Source organism: Malaclemys terrapin, chromosome 3 (assembly GCF_027887155.1).
Source record: "Malaclemys terrapin pileata isolate rMalTer1 chromosome 3, rMalTer1.hap1, whole genome shotgun sequence".
Taxonomy (NCBI): Eukaryota; Metazoa; Chordata; order Testudines; family Emydidae; genus Malaclemys; species Malaclemys terrapin.
In genome coordinates, this window is record NC_071507.1 from 38,331,517 (window position 1) to 38,351,436 (window position 19,920).

General features: G+C 38.9%; 1 long non-coding RNA gene across 1 annotated transcript in view; it reads left to right on the top strand.

Moving 5' to 3' along the window:
• The first annotated feature begins 2,871 nt into the window (after window positions 1-2,871).
• The window catches only part of LOC128834824 (uncharacterized), a 31,943-nt gene continuing 14,894 nt past the window's right edge, over window positions 2,872-19,920 (top strand). The window contains exons 1-2 of the long non-coding RNA XR_008444493.1: window positions 2,872-2,939; window positions 18,713-18,831. This is a non-coding gene — a long non-coding RNA (uncharacterized LOC128834824). The remainder of the gene's footprint in view (window positions 2,940-18,712; window positions 18,832-19,920) is intronic.

The window sequence follows — 19,920 nt, forward strand, 5'->3', positions numbered from 1 at the left end:
ATGCTAATGCTGACCTTTAATATGTAAGTGCAGATTTTACGTTGGGGTTCTGCAGTACTGTATGTAACATTTTATTCTAATATATGTTGAAGCAGACCTTTTATGGTCTCTATTGCTTAATATTAACACCATGGGGCAGGGGGAGGGTGTTACTTTGGGACCATCTCCTACCAATGTTCTCTCATCCTCTGTCTTCCTGGGAGAAGGTCATTTTTACTTCTCACTGCTTCTTTTATGATTGCTTTTAATAGAGATCCTAGTTATTTAGAGAAAACCAAAAACATTTTGCACATTTGGGATTTTGTCCTAATAAGATTCTCCAACATCCAACTACTGCATAGCATAAGAACAGTGTTGTTAATATCCAGCAACAGCAAATGTGAAATCTTGGTTTCAACATACTTTATAATATGTTTAGAAAACAGTGTGTGATTCCATATGGCTACCACTCTCACGGATGGCGTCTTGGCCAGTAAGCTTTGCTGATGATTGGAGAGCTAGTCTTAACAGACAGGAACAAATTACATGGACACAGATGCAATAGCACGTCTGATGTGCTGAGAAAAGGAACAGGTGGGATGAAGGTCCCAAGGCTCTGACCAAGACTGCAGCAAATAAACAACAGTAGATAGTGTGACATGTGTAAAGGGTGTGAGGCAGTACAGTTTGACATCTTTGCCATAAGGGCTAGCTGGGCCAACTGACAGCTCATATCTCCCCCCGTCCCCAACAGCTGCAGTTGCCATATCGTATGTATTCTTTCCTTAAAATTCTGCTGAATATTCAGTTTGCAAACACAGCAATCTGAGATCTAAACAAGAGATACATTTTTAGTGCATGCTGCAAATGTAGACACACATTCTGATATTGTTACAGGATTAATATCCCACTCACCACATGGAAACTTTACCCATTATTATCTAGACCGTCATTAGATATATGGAAATACATGTTTGAATATAGTCAATTCCAAGAGCTTTGTGTATGTGCCAAAGTGTCCATTTGCCTACTGTTTCTTAGGCTATAATTTTCTCCAGGAGGAAAAAAAGGTTAAACCACACTTCTTAATTAGTAGCCTAAAGTGTTATTATGGTCATGGTCACACTAAAACTATCAGAAACCAAGTTATCTCTGCAGTGTGATTTAAAAAAAATAACAGCATAATTATGATTGTCTTTTGGTAGCAAGGTAGGTAATTATACGCTGTATTTGTGCCACTTGTAATTCTACACAATTTGTTCCAAATCTGTTATTTGACAAGTGTAGGAAGGGAAAACCAGAGGTGGATATTTAAGGGAACTGTCTTGGGAACTGTCAAAAGGTAAATAAATGTGGTGAATCCCTATCCCATACGGCTGAACCAAACTTCAGAAACTGGGCTGCGTTAAACATGGGATTCTTGCCAAGCAATGAACCACCCATAGTACCATGAAGAGCCAACTTGCTTAGAAGAAAACAACTTGCAATGGAACCCAAGGAAACAGTCTCAGTACATGCAGAAAGTGTATTTATAGTTAACTTTTTCTAGGAGGGTACAAATTCATTATTTAATATATTATTGTTTGATGCAAGGGGGAATAAGTATTTTAGGAACTTTACTCTCCTAACATGGATTTTCTTTAAAGGATTCCAAACATTAAAAAAAAAGAAAAAGTAAAGTCCATGAATCTCAAGGTTTTAAGTTACATTATAATGTTAGACATGACATAAAACGTCGAGAGTTCCTTTAAAAAATAAAAGCTTTTGAAAGAGAAGATAACTGGTGTCATGTTACTAGAAAGAATTCTGCAGCTAGCACATTTTTAAGTTAAGTTCCATTGGAATGGAAAAGTAGTGCACACATATTATATTGATAGATTAAAAATTACCCTGTATTACTTTGTTTATAACATTTCTCTTTACGTTCCCCAAAGAGAAAGAGAGCTTGTAGCACTTTTGATATGTACTTTATGACTAACCTGGGAGGTTAGTTCAAGATCCTTTAATCCCAGCATATGTCTTTCTTAAGGAGCTGCAGACCAAAGCATTGAAAATGCCAGCTGGAAAAGGGGTTTGAATAAATCCGTTACCAGTCCAAGTGCAGTGACGCATATTCAATTTCTTACTGGGCATGGACAAATATTCAATAAGGGCAAAACGCACCCAGGCTGCACCATGCCGCAGTCCCAGATTGCATAATGAGTAGCTACCCAAAGTGCCCAGGTCAGAGAAGCCTTCATGAGAATCATGGGCTCTTTCCATAAGGAAGAGGATGGTAAAAATCTTGAAACAGCATAAGCTCTAGTCCTCCCCTCCTCAACGATTCCCTGTCCCCAGAGGTCCCTGCAGAGCTGAGCAACCATTCCCTATTGTAAACTTCTATTGTTGGGGGAGCCCCCATAGATGCAAAAGGCAAAGATAGGTTTTGTGCTAAAAAAACAACAACAAATATTAGAATACAGCCCTTCCCCTTGTCCTGTGTAATATAATTGTTTGTAGACATTGTGTTAGTGAGTTAAAATGTATTGATGATTAGGCACACAAATGGTCCAGATTGGGTACTGCCCCTTCTGACTGTAATTTCTTCCCATTAGGTTTTGGCCTACATGACCTGGTGTGATGGTCATTGTAAGACCTAAGAAAACAAGTAATTTTGGTAGTAAAACTCCATGATCTCATAAGACTGCTATGCACATACTTTACACATGAAGTGAGAAATAATTTTCTATGCCCAGTGTACATCTCATTTGATGTATGAACTGGTTTTAAAGCCACCAGCATTCCAGTGCAGCATTCTCCCATGTTACTTAGAGTGGTTGATGAGGGATAAGACACTTAAGAATACCAATAGGACTCCCTGCTGAGAAATGACAATCCATATTTTTCTGCATACTTGTCTGCAGTCTGCTAACAGTGACTGGAAACATCAGCACCGTGAAAGTGGATCACACAATGATAGGGTAAGTTATGGTACTTTGAGTCTCCAACTTGATTACTCAATACAGTTTCAAAATAATCAGGCAATGAATCTTAAATCTGTAAGCAGAAATAAACAATGCAAATGAACAAAGACCTAGCACTATCCAGTTAAAAAACTCTTTAACCTCCAAAAAAAATGTTGGGGTTTTGGTTGTCAAAACAAAAAAAAAAGTTTTGATTTTTGATGAAAACCTGAAAATTTTCATCAAACAATGGAACAATTTTCATGAGAAAGTTTCCATGTAATCAAAAAGCTGTTTTTCATTCAAAAAAGTTATGATGAAATATTTTCAACAAGTGCTACTAACCATGTCTGAATTCGTATTTCTCTCATATGGGGAGAATTTACACTTTTGTCAACCTGCAAATCCAACAATGGAGAAAGTGATAAATATCATCTAGTTCTAGTTCATCAGCATATAAAATATAATAAAACAAAGGAGAGAGGGAACTTGTATCAACTGCTCAATGTTTTTGTAAAGTAAGTAAGGCTAAAATGACCTACAATCCCCTCAGGCTAGGAAACTTTTTATTCCTAGAAATATTAAAGTGCTATTTAGGTGAACTCTTTTCTCTGTACTGGGTTTTCTAATTTCCTACCGTAACGGACATGCTGTCAAGATAATGGATTTTTCTAATAGTTCCTCTGTGAATTACTGATACCATCTTGGTTTAATTAAACAGAGGGTTTTGATAAATCAATTTACTTTACAATGTTAATTCTGTTGGTTTCTTTTGCATGTTGTTCCTGTGTAACTAGTTTGCTCAGTCTTAATTTTGTTTCAGGTCAGTTTCTAGCCAGTCTCACTTTTCAGTAATTGTGCATTAGACAGTGTTGTTATTTTGGGCTTTCCAGCACTGAGGAGAAGTGTTTACAGTAAAGGAACACAACCAACTTGAAAATCACATTTGTCTGGAAGTTTTGTACCTACTAGAGTTACAAGCAGGGCCTAAGATTACTAAATTGAGCCTTTAGGCTCAAGGAGCCGTGACATGCAAGGAGGAGCACTGAAGGGAAGTAAGTTGCTGCAGCGCTGAAAAGCTTGATGCTTACTTACTTACCACTTTGCGCCCAACAGCACTTTGTGCCAATATCACAATTCCCTCTGTATATCCAGTTAGCTACACTGTTTTTCCCTTGCTGGAAATACCCTTTTATCAAGGTTGCAGTTGTGCCTATTGGACATATCCTGTGTTGTGAGGAGTGCAGGTCTACACTGCCCCTATAGATACTCTCCATCACAGAAGCAGAATACATAGCAGGGGATCCAGGCATGAAGAAGCAAAGCTCCCACTGCCACTCCCCTGTAGTTCACTATTCCTCCCCACTACTCAGCCAGCTGACTCTAATGGCCAGTATGATAGTGAGATGGAACCATGACCGTACCTTCTTCTCAGCCTCTCCCTTTCCTGGATCATGAACCACCACCAGTGGAGTAAGGAGAGGCAGCCTCTCTACTCCCTGGATCACAGGGGCTAGGGCTGCAACTGGGCTGGATCCTAGGGGCACACATGGGAAGGCCCCTTATAACCTACTTCCTCCCAGCTCCCATGTAACAACCTGGCAGAATGTGACCTCAGGAGAGCGGCAGATTAAAACCATCAGGAAATACTATTTAAAGGGGAGTGTTATCAGAAACTGGGATGTTTTGAAATGAGTCAGTTCTAAAAAAAAAAACCAAAAAACCCACCAAGTTTAAAGGTAAAATGTTTTCATTTTAATGTAATAATGATCATAGTGAAACACCTCTAGACCATACAACACCGAAATCGAAATCGAAACTGCATGCTGTTTAGGGCAGAGACCATGCTTAGCTGTGGTTCTGAACAAACAATAAAGTACTAATAATAATGCATAACAAAATACATATTTTAAATATATACGTGTGTATATAATATCTATTTACAAAATGTATATTTTGGTCTTAAATTTTAGTTTTTGGCAGTGTTGCTTTAAAGCAACCTCTTAAAGCAAAGATAGATTTTCTGGAGTCATATTTAACCCCATTGAAGTCAGTGAAGTTACACCAGGGATGCATGTAGCCTGATGTTGTTTACAGATTTTCAAGAGATTTGGGGCAAAATTTGGCCCTTAAATCAATGGAAGAGGTATGTGCATATTGGAGAAATGTGGAATTTGACTCTTAATTTTGTCTTAAACCAGTATTTGAAACTCAGATTGGAAAATGCTGAATGATGCCATTAAATGCAGTAGCCTTAATACTGCCCTAAAACAACTTATCCTTTTAGATAAATGGTTCGGGTTTAGAACTCTATCTCTCTTATGCAAGCTCACTGTTAAAGATCAAAGCTGAAACATATAAAACAGTTAATTGCAATCTGTTATTTTATGCCAAAACAAACAGTAATTATAGATTTCAGACAGATACCAACATACAATAAGCCTGCTGTAGTTTTGAACATGGGTACACAAATAGCCAGATGTCCAAGTCCCACAAAAGGGACACATAACACAGAGAGCCACAATGCAGGATTTTCATTTCCTAGTTCTAGCAGCCACACATTTTAAAATTGGGGTTCCCATATGGCCCACATTTCAGGATAAGCCCCTTGCACATGTAGTTTCAGAACTGCATATATTTTAGTTAAGGGGCTTCACACACACACACCCTTACCTATGAAAGAATGACAAATTCATGTTTATCTTGCTAATTCCTCCCCTCCCCCAAAGAATATACTCTAAATACTCTCTACAGATTTCATCTCCCCTCAACACACACATATGAATATCCCATTAGTGTCAATGCAAGTTACGTCTGCATATCATGAGGAGAATAGACCCCTAAATAATTCACTACTACATAAATTAGCTACCCTTGATGAATAGCTGCTATCAACATTTGTGGAAAGGTCAATTTCGAAACATTTTTAGAGACTAATCAACAAGTTCAATTCTTAAGACTGCCCTTGCAAGACTTCCCTTGTTTAAACCTGCCAGAAAACATGTGGGCAGCTCTGATTCCATAGGCTTTTCTATTGTAGCATTTTAAAAATTATTGATACTGACTGGGACACATTACCGAAAAAAGGCAATCAATGGGGCTACATTTTGGCTTGATTTTACTTCATTAATTATTGAACTCAAATAGGGCTGGATTGCTCAGGGGACTGTTAATGGGCTGCAGAGCCTTTCACCTCTAGGTCACCAGTTTAAAGCCAACCCTGCTCCGGCGTGAGTGAGAGTCATTACTATCTATCTGAAGACTGTTCAATGGCCCCTGTGAAATAAGTCAGAGGTCTCTGTTTCTCTGCTAATGCTTAAGGCCCTGATTCAATAAAACCCTTAAGCATGTGCTTAATAATAAGCAGATGACGAAGTCCTTTTTGAATTTAATGGGACTTAAGCCTCTGCTTACAGTTAACCATGTACTTAAGTTTTTTGGTGAACAGGGATGGACTTAAACACATCTTAAGAGCTTTGCTGAATCAGGCCTAAATGTCTATCTCACACACACACAAGAAACAAAAACACCCACCCAACCCTTGCTGACTGTCTCAGTAGGGATGCCAAAGACTGAATGGGCATAGATACTGAACTACTTTCTCGGTCATAGAATAATTCCCTTTAGATATAGCAGGACAGGGTGGGAGAAATGTGCCATTCTGCTACCACGTCGTATTTGTTCTGTATATGTAATTAAATAACTTCTCACTGGCCTAGTCTGTCACCCTGATACCTTTCATGAGGTGTAAATGCACTTGAAAAAGTGAATACAAATATGGCATTTTGTATACTCTTAACTGAGCTTATAGGTATTTCACCCTTCAGGTATTCATGTAGTCCAAAAAATTGCAACATTATAAAAAACAACAGTATCATCCACTGTTTGAATATATAGTGAAGTTCATTTGGTATAAAGTAAAGCTTTTAAAACTGAAAAGCTGTTTTGCAGTTTATAACATATACACCATCTATACTTAAAACCATTTGGAATGGCAAATGTAGGTCTTTAAATTCAGCAACTGGAGCAGTTGTCTGACCTGCTAGAGCAAATAACTTCTAAGATTACCAGTGGATCAGATTTTGTTTTGCTTCTTTTAAATTGAAGTGTATTATGGGACTTCTCCATGGTAGACTGATCATTGTTTTGCACAATCAAGGTTAACTGCTGTGAAATGTAAGCTCTTGTTTCAAACCACTGCAGGCTGAGACAGCCACCATTTTAACACCACATCTGTGATTCTAGCAAAATAAGTTGAACTTTACCAGATTTCTCTCTCTCTCCCCCCCAAAGGTCTGTCTGGGTGACGGCTAGCTGTACAACATAGATATGGTCTCCTCATTCTGGAGTGACTGAGGACTACAGGACAGATTCTGATCTCAGTTCCACAGTGCATCCATTGAAGTCAATAGAGTGATTCTGGATTTATATCCTGTAAATGAGATCAAAAGCGAGCCCAGTATTTGTTAAATTTTCTGGTGCTTTTTCACTTGAATAACGAAGAGTTAGCTGGTCTTCAAACCGGTGCATAATGGAATGATCACACCCAGTTTCCTGATACCTAAACAACAATGTTTCAAATGTTTAATCTTAGGAGATTTCTATCCCACAGAATTTTGGATAAGTTTCCAATAAACATTCTTAGATAAAATGAATGAAACCATTGAACTCTTAGATTTGTCCATTGATAGTGGAAGATAAACCTCAAAACAGTTAGTGCTAATTGTTTGGCCCAATTAATACTTTTTCAGCCAGCAGGAATGATCAGAGAATGCTCATCGGATGATGAATCTGTCAACTCACCCATGAAGACTGTCATATCGTATGGATAGTCCCTCCACATTCCGGATCAAGATTTTAGAATAACAAGAGAAAGTATCTTGTCTGGATACTTTTTAATATTTCTACTTCAAGCTGCCATCACTATTAGCCCCAGAAGCCACAGGGAATTGCCAGTATCACCTAAGGTCTAATGATGAAAAATAAAAACTTGGAGCGGCCTTTAAATTGACCATCCCTCTTCTCCATACACATGGGAAAATTGCGTCTGACATAGCAACACTACTGACAAAATCAATACCAGGACTTACTTTGTTCCAATCCTCTAATGTACTCCAGACACTTGCTGTACCACAACAAAAGGGGACATTCCCAGCACTAGCAAGCTTTATATTCATTCACATCATTTTGACTACACTGAATGAGAAAAGAAAAAATGGCAATAGATTTTTGATAAAGAAAACACTTATTTTTCCTATAACACCATGCTACTTAAATGAGGCTAATGAAATGACAGCGCGATTGGGGACAGAAGTTTAAATCCAGATTAGCAATTGGAGTCAGACTGACAACAAGTAGGGGAAACAGAAGTTTGGTTCAATCTAATTTTGAATGCTTCTTAAGTGTAAGAACTTGATGGGAGAGTGTCACCTTCCCAACTCATAAATGAGGAATTGTGTATTACAGTTTCCTACTAGGTTTTTTCGTGTCTTACGTTATTATGTGATATATTGCACTCACATACATTGTTACTGTTTGTATTACATTGGTGCCCCAAGGCCCCAGATGAGAATTGGGACTCACTGGATAAGACATAGATATAGTACATAGATATAGTAAAAAAGATAGTCCCTGCCCCAAAGCCAAATAGATCAGACAGGTAAAGTACAAGACACAAAGACTTGTCCAAGCTCACACAACAGGTCAGTGGTAAGGAATAGATCTAGTTCTCCTGACTTCCAGGCCAGTGCCCTAACCACTAAACCAGGCTGCCTCTTTAATAGTAATATATTAATTTACTTTACGCTACATACTGATCCTAGTCCAAAATCAAAGTTGTTAGGCTTGATGCAGAGGGCTCCCTGGGAGGCTTGGGAACAGAAGAATCCTTTTAGTTGGTGGAGTGGCAACAGGGATGCTTTTCAACTGCTACCGCAGCCCTGAAGCTGCAGCAGTCTATGCCCCTATGGTGACTACAGGGTTGCAATGGCCAGTGGATCCATGTAGCATGGATTAACTGCTTTGGGAGCTGCCATGGAACTGAGCTTTGTGGTGTCCATGGGTGAGGAGACAACCCCGAGGTCCCCAAATCCTGAAGAACAAAATACTGATTCCACTTCATTCATGTCCTCTGCAGCTCAGGAGAAAGCGACAAAGACTCGAGAATGACAAATAGGTCTTATGTTGTAAGCAGCTTTACTTTTCACTGGGAATATTTTTGCGTGACATTAGTTGGAAACAAACCAATTCTGACTGCTTCTCTTGGAAGGTCAAGTTCAGTAAATGCAAAACTCCAGGGAACACCTGTCAACACTCCCATCTCAGACCTTTCTCTCCATTTCCTCCTCCCAAAACGTCTAGAGACCCCACATTCTTATCTAAGATGTTTTGAGTAGGGTTTCTTGGACCTGATTGGAGAGGGACTTCTCTAGGGAGAAAGTTCTGTGGGGACTTAAGGAAGGCCAGCTGGAGCAGAGAAGCTCTAGTTGATGGAGTAAAACCAGTGCCCATGAAAGTAGAATCACTAAAATAATTTTTGTCAGGTATGAGGGCACTTAATTAAAAGAGTCTGTCTATTAGAGTTTTCTTTTCTATTTGAACTATAAAATGCTTTAACCAACAATATTTTGTAAACCAACACTTGTAGCTGTTAGCTGACAGCTAGCACCGAGAGTGCTATTTCTCACTTTCATCTGGTACTGGCAGCTTTTCCAAGTCCATTTTCATGTAAACAGAGGTCAGATCTGCAAACAGGTATGGCGAACATTTGTTGTTAAAATCTTGCCTTATTTTTGCCAGGGGGCTGTCCATTTCCAAGGAAATGGCCACTGGAGATGGAAATGGCCCCAGGAGCTGAGAATCACAAAGTTGTCTTATTTCCATGGATCCAGAGCCAAATTCGACTCTCATTTACGTCAGTACAAAACCAGAGTACAGTAAGTCCACTGAAATCAATGGAGTTACACCAGTGTAAAGCCAGCACAAGAGCAACATCAGCCTCCATTCTCCATTATTTCTGAAACATTTCCAGAAAAACTGTCATTAGTTAACCATTTCAAAGAGGTCAGGGCCATTTTGTTTTAGCCATTACTTTTTGTTTTGCAGATGTATCTGCATGTCCTGGTTCTGGGGTTGGAAACAGGATCAAAAATTAGTAGTGATAGAAATTTTGAGAGAAAGGCTGATTATACAGGATTTCCAGACCAACTATGAAGACTTATTAGGGACTTATACGAAGCCCACTGAAGTCAATTGAAAAAATTGGTTTGGGGTCAAGCCCTTAATTCACACATATTCTGTTTGGTTATAGTTCAAATAAGCCTCCATACTTTTCAGCCAAACAGATTAAATTCTTAGAAAAATGTGCCACACTGTATCTGTGTATGGATCTTGTGAAGGGTATTGTTTTACTATCCATCCATCCATTCTATGGTTTTCTATAGCACCCTAAGAGCAAGAGAGTGCATTGTAAAATAGAACCTGGATTGATTTATTCATACATTGATTTATAGTGGCACTTATAAAAGTCTGATCTTACTCTCATTTAACTCAACAACAAAGTTTCCATTGTTTTATATGGTGCAGGGTCAGGCTCTTACAGAGTTGCTAAAAGGAGTGACTTCAGTGAAGGTAGTAGGGTTATGCCAGTGTAAAACCAACATGAGGGGCCTGATTCTGATTTCACACATATGGAAGTCCACTGATTACAAGGGAATTACTCCTGGTTTATATTAGTGTAAGTGAGAGTAGGATCAGGCCTTAGATCTGTTTTATTTCGTTGATTGCTGTTTCTTTGCAAACAGAAAAAAGCGGTATGGAACAAAGAAGTTAGCATAGCAACGAGATAAGACACTATGAAGCCATTCATAGATTACTTGAATAGCTATACTTTAATAGCAAAGTAGAACGGAACAATGACTGCTAAACTGTAGCACAATATTGACTGTTAATTTGTTTACTATTTTGGCTGAAATGCCTTCCAGCATTCTAAGTCAATGTTTAATCCGTATAAACAGTCAAGGAATGCTCTATTACAAAAACATGTAATTACAGGGGATTATATTACACCTCCAGCATTTTGGCAAAAGCACTCAATGGCAAAAGATAAAAAGGTAGCACTAAAGTCTTTTTTGATTTTGTACAAACAGCAAACTTGCTAGTTATCACTACAATGCATTCATTGTTCAATGTCTTGGCTCCTGTTCTTCAGATTCAGAGCTATTGGCTCTAAAATAAACACACACAAAATTAACTTCCTACATTCTCCTTTGCTTTGCTCATATCAGTTCTGAGATAGACACTCTAGCAAAGGTAATAGTAATTCTGAAAAGTTACAACTGTAGCAAAAGTAAATTCCAACAGAGCTAACATAGTGATACTGTAGGTAACACTACCAGCAGCACTACTGTTTAAAATAAAAAGAATACAGGATAAAATAAAATATATATATATACAGGGCTTTCTGCTTTTGCCAAGAATTAAGTGGCTGCTTTGTGCATTATCTGTGGGTTAAACTACAGCAGTTTGAAATACTGACCACACTTTTAACTGCCGTAGTTCTTTTAGCCAAAGCTAGATTTAAATTAAAAGAGCCTGCCCATAAGCGTTCATCATTTTTTCCGAAGGGAGACAGCTTTCTGAAGAATCCATCAAATCATGAGGCTCTAGTCACAGAGATACAGACAGGAAAATACACATGATTTAATTTCTTTGTACTTGTTCATTGGAATTTACTCACTTGGGACAGATTGGCTCAAATGTTCTTTACTTTTAGGCCCATATCCTGCAGTCTTTGCACAGGCAAACTCCCAATGAGGTCAATGGAAGTTTTGCCCACTGAAGGCTTGGAAGATAAGGCCCCAAGCGTTTTCCAAGTTTTATCCAACTCTGCAGCTGGGCTGACAAAGTCATAAGGTCTCAAGAGATTTGCTTAGGATGCCAGTGGCAAACACTTAATAAGAGAAACTGCCTGGGACACTTGTGAGGCTCTGGTTTGGATTCTGTTCCCACTCGCACCAGTGTCACTCAGGAGTTATACTGTTGAAGTCCATTGAGTTACAATGGTTTAAAACTGATGTGAGAGGAGAATCATGACTTCTGTGTTTAAGCTTGCATGGAGGAGACTTTAGCTTACCCATGAGGATGGAGCACTCTGCTAAAATCCTTTTTTAAGATACACACTTCCATTCAGCCCTTCTCAGCAAGTAGGGTGACCAGATAGCAAGTGTGAAAAATCAGGACAGGGAGGGTGATGGTAATAGTTGCCTATATTAGACAAAGCCCCTAATATTGAGTGTCTGGTCACCCTAATTGCGAGGCATGTGGCCACAATGTGGGGCCTTTTGGAAGCAGGGTATCAAAAAAAGAAGGGGAAAACCCTCTTTTGAAGGATAATGAAAAAGGAACTTTCTTTTCCTTTTGTCCTCTCTCTCAAAGCAATATCTTTGTTTTAACATTCTAACACTGTAATTCAAGCTAAAGTCTGCCTAGATTCACAGTGAACCAGAGAGTTAATGATCCTTCTGAAATATAACTCAGTCAGTTCTTTCATAGTCTGAGCACCTGGTTCTAGCTACTACCAACTCCCCGCCCCCTCCCCCCCCGCCCACCACCACCCATGCATTTTGTTTTGCATTTACTAACTTGTTTCTTTAGGATGCATATTTGGAGTTAGCTGAACCTTCCCCCCAACCCTGATGGAATTTCTTTATTTTGATTCATACCCGTTGCTTCTTGAGACTTCTACAGGGTCTTTGCAAAAAGTAGCAACCCTGTTTTCAAAGTATCCTAGAAGTAATCTGTGACAGTTATCAATGTGCTCTGTTGTCCTTTAAATTGCTTGGAGCTGGGCTGCTGGTTGCTCCTGTAGACCCAACAAAACATAACCTTTTACTCCCCCAGTTCCAGCTTGCTTGGACTTCTTTGATTCAGAATGATGGGCTCCTGCCTCACATATTCCTCCCCCCACCCAGAAGACCCTCAGACATTGAAACATGAGGTTATGTGCTAGTTGGGGCCAGATTTTCGATAGAAACGAGCTCCCTTTAAGTGCTTATATAAGGATCAGAATTTGAAGAGGACTAAGCACCCAGCACTCCCATGGCAGCACTTATACCCAGGTTTTCAAAGAAGTTCAGCACAGAATATGCTGAGCTCCCATGGAAATCTGGCCCTACGTTGTTAAAGCATTTGTTGACCTATTTATTGTAACCAAAACCAAAGAAAAAGAAAATCTTCAAAAATAATGGTTTGAAAAGTACAGGATTTCTGGTGCGGATGTTTTAAATCCAAGTCTTCTTTAGTTTTGGCAATTGCATAACCATTTTCACTTCGTTTTCCTGACAGACTGCCAATCAAACCATAAGTGTGTTTAGCAAAGTGAATTAAAGAGCGCCTTTCTTGCCAGAAAAAATGACATCTGCTGTTATGAAGATAACATGGTATTTCCGATGTTAAAAAAATTAAAATCCCAATCTCGTTTGCTGTCATCAAGACCAGAAAAATAGAAATAAACACAGTGTGCTGTCTTCACTGGAAAAACCTACTTCATTTGGGTCAGATCATGCTTTCATCAACTTCAATGAGCAAAGGATCATGCTGTTTATACACTGTCATACAAATGTTACTTTTGAATGCTAAAATACTTCTCGTATTAAACATGTTGGATTTGAACAAGTGATTACGAGAAGAAAGGCTCTTTTCCTACTGAGTCATCCGGTTCCCCAGTTAAAAAGTGGCTTTCTTGATTTTCAGGTTTTTGTTTTTTAGATAGTCCCATCACTTTTCTGCGTGAAATTCATCCCTGTGCAGGGAAACCCCAGAAGGCCTACATGCCACTTGACCCTCATTTATGCACAAAAATTGTACCAGTGTAAGTAATTTTTTCCCCAATCAATTTAGTTAAAGAATACAAACTCCTGGCTTCTGCAATCAGTTTACATTAACTTATATTGATTTAGATTAAAGCAGTAAGTTGTTTTTAGTTAAACTGGTGAAACTTGTGTGTGTAGAGAAGGCCTCCAGAGTCACATAAATCCTGCAAATAGAGCTTATATGGTGCAGGTCTTGTTCTGGCTCTTTGCACAGGAGTGAATTCTATCCTCTTGTGAAATAGCTCAGGGTAGGGAGGGACTGTATTTATTTGTGCCTTGTACAGCACTAGTGCACTGTACAGTATGTGCTTAATCTATATGAATGAGAATCATAAGATGCTAGAATCTAGCTATACTGTAGACGAGTATGAGAGACAGAAGCAGTAAGTTAGGGTTAGAATTTGTGGTCAGTAGGACTCAGAAGCCAGCAGTAGAACAGTAGGGTGCTGGGGTAATGTATTAGAAAGACATCAAAACAGACATATGATGTTTTTTTTTTTATGGAAGAAATTGACTTCAAACTGAGGACAGAATTTGGCCAAAATATTTAAAATCAGAGAAAGCTGCTTTCCTGGATTCTTGTGAATTTTATATTTTTCTTTTATTGGCATTTGAAATGCAAACTTTCCTTGGGATATTAGTTCCATTTCAGCCCTGTCCTTTGAAGGGAAAAACCTTGTGGGAAGAACAGTGCCTTGCTTGTCTCTGTATACCACAAGCGAAAAGAACTGGGACAAGCTGAGCAACACTCAGGACTAGATATGAATAAAACACATTTCAAAGAGAAACTTGGACTATATCAACTATACTTTGAAGCTGCCTATCATCAGTTGGAGACATATTTCTTTCCAGTACCACCCCAGTGGTCTTTATCATATGAATTACTAGAAGGTACATTTTGCCAACAAAGAAGAAAATATTCCAATGAGAAACACATTGGTCTTGGCTAGTCCAGAACCTTCAGCTATGTGTGTTCAGGGAGTAGAGCTATTTAGCACAGGCCAGATCTTCAAGTCTTTATTCAGTTTGTATTCAGTCCATGCTTAGGGAAACTTTCCCAATGACTTCAGTGGATGTTTTTCTAGAATAAAGAATGAATTTAAACAGAAAGCCCAATCCCTCAAATCCTGCACAACTTTACTCACAGCAGTAGTCCCATTAATGGCAACAAGACTACATCCAAAGCTCATCAAAGAAGAAAATGTATAATGATCTTTTCCAGTCTTTTAATGCTAAAAGAAAAATGACAAGTAGTTTAATTAACAAACAACTATTTGACTATTACAAAAAGTTTCTATGACATCTTTGTTCCTGGCTGTTCAAAAAACAAACAAACAAAAAAAGTCCCTGCTTGCTCATGTGAGAAATGTAGAATTCCTGTAATTTATTGTAATTTTGTCAAACCATTCTCTAAAGTGCACATACGTTGCTATTTCTGTTCCTAGTCTCTGTGGTTAAGTTGCCACTAGCCAAGTTTCCAAAATAAAATATGAAGTTCCCACAACACAGGAAAGTGTCCAGTAACATTCTGTAGACTATCTAGAGCATAAGTCAGTCAATAAAAATAATAATCTATTGCTCATTAGGTAAAAGAAGAGTGATAGCAAGCCCAGGTGGCGGATGGGGTCAGAACGCTGCTGCAAGGGGCTGCCCATATGCTAACATAAGGGTGCTAAAATAGTGCTGCAGCAACTTTAAATCAAAGTTTCACAAATTGGCAGTACATCAAGTTGCGACATTTTCTTTTGTTAGACACAATCTCTGAGAGTCTAATGGTGAAATCCTAACTCCATTGAAGTCAATGGCAAAACTCCCACTGAGGCAGGATTTCAACTTAATAGAAAATAATTAACTTCCCAATTCCTGCCAGCGGTTTGGGCTCTAGGCACCAACCCATTAGCCATAAAACTTGCCTGCGTTACTGACTAGCAGTTGCAAACATGTGCATAACACAATATGGCGGGGGAAAGGTGGGGAGGTCTGTAAGCGGTGGTGTTGGGATGACTACAAGGGAGAATGGCTTTCAAGCCAACATCAATGATAATCAGCAGTGATGTGAAAAGAGATGATGAAAAGTATATGACGGTATTGCAGACACAGTTTTGGTGGTAGACCAAATTCCCAGGTTCCATTATCGGCAGACCTTAAAAGAGCTCTGTTCAGAGTTGAAATGAGCCCAACTTAGTGCCCTCAGATCTGAATATACCAGAATTAGGGGCAGGAGAGCTTTGTAATCTGGGTCACAGTGTCACAGCTGACTCATGTATAATAGATCAAAATACCTCTGAACTTTCGTGACATTCTACATCAGGATCTACATTATGCAGCTCATGGCAAGCTCTAGTTCAAAGGTGCCCATGCTTTGTCCCTCTCTTCTCCATGATTTGTGCCTCTTCACTGTGACATTCCTCACATGCTGAATCAAGTTTTTTCACTTCTGAGAGCTGTAACTGGTGAAGAAGGAGAAAGGAGCAATGAAAATAATTCACAAACATTACCAGAGAATATAGAAAAAATGGCAAAGCTTCCTTATCTGTATGAACATCATACTCCATTATTGTTTATTAGGACAGCACAACAAGAACTGGATCCTAATATGCACAAACCATACATTACAAAGGGACGTTAGGAAGGCCCCCGAGAAAGCCTCAGTGCTGCACCAGGATCCCCTAGCAAGACATCTGTGCCTGTGAAGAGTCTTATTGGCCAAAGCTGTCTAGCCCTAAGCAGACAGCACTCTTTATGTCATGCCAGCCTAGGGTAGAGAGTGTTGTACCCTGACGCAACTAGAATATCAGAATGTGTAAAAGACGACAGCTAGCGGAGACATTGTCTCCACCTTCCTTGAAGGCTCACAGGCCCCATTCATCAAAGCATTGTGGTCCTGTTTGACTCTTTATTAAGCTTGGATGGCTAGGTAGAATCAGTAGCTAAAACTTCTGCCTTTGACACCTAGCTTACTAGGAAAGTTTATCCCTTCCTCCCAGGATAAAACCTGGCTACAATGATCCATGTATTTGTAATCTCCAGGACAGACTGTAATTCACTGTATCTGAAGCTAAATGTGAAGACGACTCTCAGGCTCCAGCTGCTAGAGAATACAGCTGCCCGTCTTCTACATGGCTCAGGCTGCTGTGAGAATATCTGGCCCATTAGTTCTCACTCAGCTTCTAGTGCCAGGTCAAGGTCTTGGTCCTTATTTTCAAGGCAATTAATGGATCAAGCCCCAGCTACATCAAAGACCGAATTCTAATCTATGAATGGCTGTGACAGCTGTGCTCTTCTGGGTTAATGCAGTTCACAAAGCCCAGGACACAGTGCATAAGAGGTGGGGTCACAGCATTCTCAGTTAAGGGATCCTGCTATGGCACAAACTTCTAGAGGAGAGTAGGTAAATCCACAGTATGTCTGTTAGGAAACATTGCAAAACCTTCCTCTTTGAAAAGACCATTACACACATAAGAATCACACATCACTGACACCCCAAAAAAAAGCAAACAGATTTTTTTTTAAAAAATGAAGTCAGTCCAGCTAAAACCACCACACAAAAACATTAATAAAATTTTAAAACCGAAACCACAAAACCTATTCCACGCAAAGATTTTACCCTAAAAAGGGAGAAGTACCAGAGACTCCATAAAATTCAGCAGGGACTTCATTATTGCTATTGATTTTATATGGAAGGTGTTCAGACACTATCGTGATGGGTGGCACTATAAAACCCTTATGTAGATAAGATGAGTAAAACCATGCAAAACTGTAACAAAATATGGCTCACCTGATTTACGGATTCATTATAAATCTCAACCTCAGGTAATGTTCTCTGAAACATTTGCTTACATGGAGGCCAATTTTCTTATGGCTTAAATTTTAAACATTGTTCTAGTCTTTGAATCAGTGAATGTTGTAAAATTATGGAATTCTTTGGGTCTGGTTTTAATGTCACTTACACAGCTGTAAATCAGGAATCGCTCCATTGAAGTCAATGGAGTTTCACAAATGTAAAATTAATGGGGGTGATATTAGGGTCAAGCCCTTTATTTCAGCATTGTAAGGAAATTTGTTAAATTTAAAATTATATTTTAAAAAAAAATCAGAAGAACCTACACATTGTACTGTCTTTGTATTTGATTTGCAAGCTGACTTCAGTTTCCATATATTTTCATACTGTTAACATGTAGAATGTTATAATTTGGTGGCCTTGAAATGATAGTGTTTTGCAGCACACTTTCCAATAGATTTTTTTTTGGTTCAATAACTGTAGATTATACAGCACTCAGGCAGATGAACATCACCAAAATTGACCTGATATTAGATTCCCAAATGATATGTTTGCAGACTTGTTGGCTCTGATCATAAATATGCTTGCCTTCATTTTAAGAATGCAGTTCACACATGGGATGAAACCTCTCCTATTTAAAATGAGTGTATATTATATTTAAAAGTAAATGCAGAATAACTATGCAGGGAGGATAGCGTGTTTACATGTCAGAAATATAGACATTTGAGGGGAAGAAGATGGGTGGATATAAATAATGTGTATGGTGAATAATACATGAAAGAGATAGTGCATCTGAACTTTTGACTAAAGTTGACTAGTTTCATGGACATTTTACTGCACACACTTTAATCTATTATCATCTGTATGGCCAGATTTTGCAATCTTTGCTCAGGTAAAATTCCTATTGAAATCAATGGGAGATTCATTTGAGTGAAGATCGCAGGAGAGGTTCCGTACAATGTTTCACATGGTATTATAGCAGCAGAACAGAAAATGTTCTTTTTGAAACACCTCCTTTGTGACTTCACATGAGCCGACAGCTCAATCTGCTAATATTTGTCACGTCACTAGTGCTGTGGAGGTGATATCCTAATTCCACCTGTTTTGTAACTTCCTGACATTTCTTTCATCCGTAACAGGGATGCAATGCCTACCTGAGACTTGATCTGCTCACATCTTTCTTTGATGTTCTTCACTCTGCGTCAGGGATCAGAGTCTCAACAGACATGTCATTGGTATGAATGATTTGCAGCAACAGGTGAAAGTCTTTAAATGAGAGTATTTACTACAGGCTTTCAAGGACTCTGTATCAGCTATGCCTGATCGTATTCCATGTGTACTTTCCATTGTGTTTCTGTTTATACAAGTAGTGGCATGGTCACATTTCATGCAAGTTGAACTATTCAGTGAATTTAGCACGCTGATCCTGTAAAACTGGTCTAGCGTGGATGGTGCATCTCTTGAGCTTTCATCACTCAGTAATGGACAGATGCACTTCGGTGTAAGACAAACTAATAACACAACCTTAGTTCAAAGCTCCCCATGAATCTACCTCTGCCTGCATCTGATATGGCCTTCCTGTGCTCTATTATAAGCTCCACACTGTAATCACCATCATGCCCCTCTGCCTCCTTTTCTCACTTGTGTGACTCTCTCTGGAACTGTTCCTATGCCTGTCCCTTCCAATGTGACTGCACTTTCCTCTTTCAAATCGCTCCTCAAAGTCCATCTCTTTTTGGATGTTATGCCATGGATTTTTTTAAGCACAGCTTGCCACTGATGGCATTGGTATGGACTGTAGCTAGCATTCCACCACTGATCTATCACCACTGCTGTTTGGGCATTTTAAATAAAAACCTTTCAACCACACCACAGGATGGTTGCTATTGCAGGATACCTCAGTGACAGTAACCCTAACTGTGCAAACAATCAAGCAAGACAAAAACTACAAACTCCCATGAAACAAGAAAACAAACTAACAAATCGCAATAACGGTAAAGTGGTAGAAACATCTATTGCACATAAAATGTAATACCAATAATTAAAAATAAGTGTGGCAACTTCGAGAGTATGAAAATAAACTGCTGTGAATCTGTAGAATAGTGCATATATAATGCTAGACTGTGATTTTTCTTCTTTTCCTCATCTCTTTTCTCCCTTTCCTTAAATCATATAATGAAGGGGCTCAATGTGCATAGTTAGGACCAAAGAAAGAGTCTCCGTGAACTCAAACTATTCATGGGTAACAGATTGGTCAGAATCTTCTCTCTGTTATACTGGTGTGAATAAGTGGTATAGTATGCATAATGTACATAGAATAATAGACTAGGCCCTTTAGCCAGTGTGG